The following is a 3230-nucleotide window of genomic DNA, read 5'->3' as shown; positions in this document are numbered from 1 at the left end:
TAGGAGTTGGACACATACCAAGTTTAGCTCAGTTCTGGGCATCTTTGAAATACCTATACAAACTTGTTCCTACATAGTAACTTGCATCTTTGAATGAGAATGTGCTTGCTTACAGCAACGTGCTATATGTTCTGAATGCCCGAATTGGGAATCTGTGTCAAAACTTTGTTAGGAATTATGTGATCCTTACTAGCTGGAAGTAAGGGAGATGGGGCATGAAGTTATTTCTAGGAGTTGGACACATACCAAGTTTAGCTCAGTTGTGGGCATCTTGGAAATACCTATACAAACTTGTTCCTACATAGTAACTTGCATCTTTGAATGAGAATGTGCTTGCTTACAGCAACGTGCTATATATTCTGAATGCCCGAATAGGGAATCTGTGTCAAAACTTTGTTAGGAATTATGTGATCCTTACTAGCTGTAAGTAAGGGAGATGGGGCATGAAGTTATTTCTAGGAGTTGGACACATACAAAGTTTAGCTCAGTTCTGGGCATCTTTGAAATACCTATACAAACTTGTTCCTACATAGTAACTTGCAACTTTGAATGAGAATGTGCTTGCTTGCAGCAACGTGCTATATGTTCTGAATGCCCGAATAGGGAATCTGTGTCAAAACTTTGTTAGGAATTATGTGATCCTTACTAGCTGGAAGTAAGGGAGATGGGGCATGAAGTTATTTCTAGGAGTTGGACACATACCAAGTTTAGCTCAGTTCTGGGCATCTTTGAAATACCTATACAAACTTGTTCCTACATAGTAACTTGCATCTTTGAATGAGAATGTGCTTGCTTACAGCAACGTGCTATATGTTCTGAATGCCCGAATTGGGAATCTGTGTCAAAACTTTGTTAGGAATTATGTGATCCTTACTAGCTGGAAGTAAGGGAGAAGGGGCATGAAGTTATTTCTAGGAGTTGGACACATACCAAGTTTAGCTCAGTTCTGGGCATCTTTGAAATACCTATACAAACTTGTTCCTACATAGTAACTTGCAACTTTGAATGAGAATGTGCTTGCTTACAGCAACGTGCTATATGTTCTGAATGCCCGAATAGGGAATCTGTGTCAAAACTTTGTTAGGAATTATGTGATCCTTACTGGCTGGAAGTAAGGGAGATGGGGCATGAAGTTATTTCTAGGAGTTGGACACATACCAAGTTTAGCTCAGTTCTGGGCATCTTTGAAATACCTATACAAACTTGTTCCTACATAGTAACTTGCAACTTTGAATGAGAATGTGCTTGCTTACAGCAACGTGCTATATGTTCTGAATGCCCGAATAGGGAATCTGTGTCAAAACTTTGTTAGGAATTATGTGATCCTTACTAGCTGGAAGTAAGGGAGATGGGGCATGAAGTTATTTCTAGGAGTTGGACACATACCAAGTTTAGCTCAGTTCTGGGCATCTTTGAAATACCTATACAAACTTGTTCCTACCTAGTAACTTGCATCTTTGAATGAGAATGTGCTTGCTTACAGCAACGTGCTATATGTTCTGAATGCCCGAATTGGGAATCTGTGTCAAATCTTTGTTAGGAATTATGTGATCCTTACTAGCAGGAAGTAAGGGAGATGGGGCATGAAGTTATTTCTAGGAGTTGGACACATACCAAGTTTAGCTCAGTTCTGGGCATCTTTGAAACACCTATACAAACTTGTTCCTACATAGTAACTTGCATCTTTGAATGAGAATGTGCTTGCTTACAGCAACGTGCTATATGTTCTGAATGCCCGAATTGGGAATCTGTGTCAAAACTTTGTTAGGAATTATGTGATCCTTACTAGCTGGAAGTAAGGGAGATGGGGCATGAAGTTATTTCTAGGAGTTGGACACATACCAAGTTTAGCTCAGTTCTGGGCATCTTTGAAATACCTATACAAACTTGTTCCTACATAGTAACTTGCAACTTTGAATGAGAATGTGCTTGCTTGCAGCAACGTGCTATATGTTCTGAATGCCCGAATTGGCAATCTGTGTCAAAACTTTGTTAGGAATTATGTGATCCTTACTAGCTGGAAGTAAGGGAGATGGGGCATGAAGTTATTTCTAGGAGTTGGACACATACCAAGTTTAGCTCAGTTCTGGGCATCTTTGAAATACCTATACAAACTTGTTCCTACCTAGTAACTTGCATCTTTGAATGAGAATGTGCTTGCTTACAGCAACGTGCTATATGTTCTGAATGCCCGAATTGGGAATCTGTGTCAAAACTTTGTTAGGAATTATGTGATCCTTACTAGCTGGAAGTAAGGGAGATGGGGCATGAAGTTATTTCTTGGAGTTGGACACATACCAAGTTTAGCTCAGTTCTGGGCATCTTTGAAATACCTATACAAACTTGTTCCTACATAGTAACTTGCAACTTTGAATGAGAATCTGCTTGCTTGCAGCAACGTGCTATATGTTCTGAATGCCCGAATTGGGAATCTGTGTCAAAACTTTGTTAGGAATTATGTGATCCTTACTAGCTGGAAGTAAGGGAGATGCTGCATGAAGTTATTTCTAGGAGTTGGACACATACCAAGTTTAGCTCAGTTCTGGGCATCTTTGAAATACCTATACAAACTTGTTCCTACATAGTAACTTGCATCTTTGAATGAGAATCTGCTTGCTTACAGCAACGTGCTATATGTTCTGAATGCCCGAATTGGGAATCTGTGTCATAACTTTGTTAGGAATTATGTGATCCTTACTAGCTTGAAGTAAGGGAGATGGGGCATGAAGTTATTTCTAGGAGTTGGACACATACCAAGTTTAGCTCAGTTCTGGGCATCTTTGAAATACCTATACAAACTTGTTCCTACATAGTAACTTGCATCTTTGAATGAGAATGTGCTTGCTTACAGCAACGTGCTATATGTTCTGAATGCCCGAATTGGGAATCTGTGTCAAAACTTTGTTAGGAATTATGTGATCCTTACTAGCTGGAAGTAAGGGAGATGGGGCATGAAGATATTTCTTGGAGTTGGACACATACCAAGTTTAGCTCAGTTCTGGGCATCTTTGAAATACCTATACAAACTTGTTCCTACATAGTAACTTGCAACTTTGAATGAGAATGTGCTTGCTTGCAGCAACGTGCTATATGTTCTGAATGCCCGAATTGGGAATCTGTGTCAAAACTTTGTTAGGAATTATGTGATCCTTACTAGCTGGAAGTAAGGGAGATGGAGCATGAAGTTATTTCTAGGAGTTGGACACATACCAACTTTAGCTCAGTTCTGG

Source organism: Diceros bicornis, assembly GCF_020826845.1.
Source record: "Diceros bicornis minor isolate mBicDic1 chromosome 32 unlocalized genomic scaffold, mDicBic1.mat.cur SUPER_32_unloc_2, whole genome shotgun sequence".
In the NCBI taxonomy this organism is placed as follows: Eukaryota; Metazoa; Chordata; class Mammalia; order Perissodactyla; family Rhinocerotidae; genus Diceros; species Diceros bicornis.
This window is presented reverse-complemented; position numbering follows the sequence as displayed.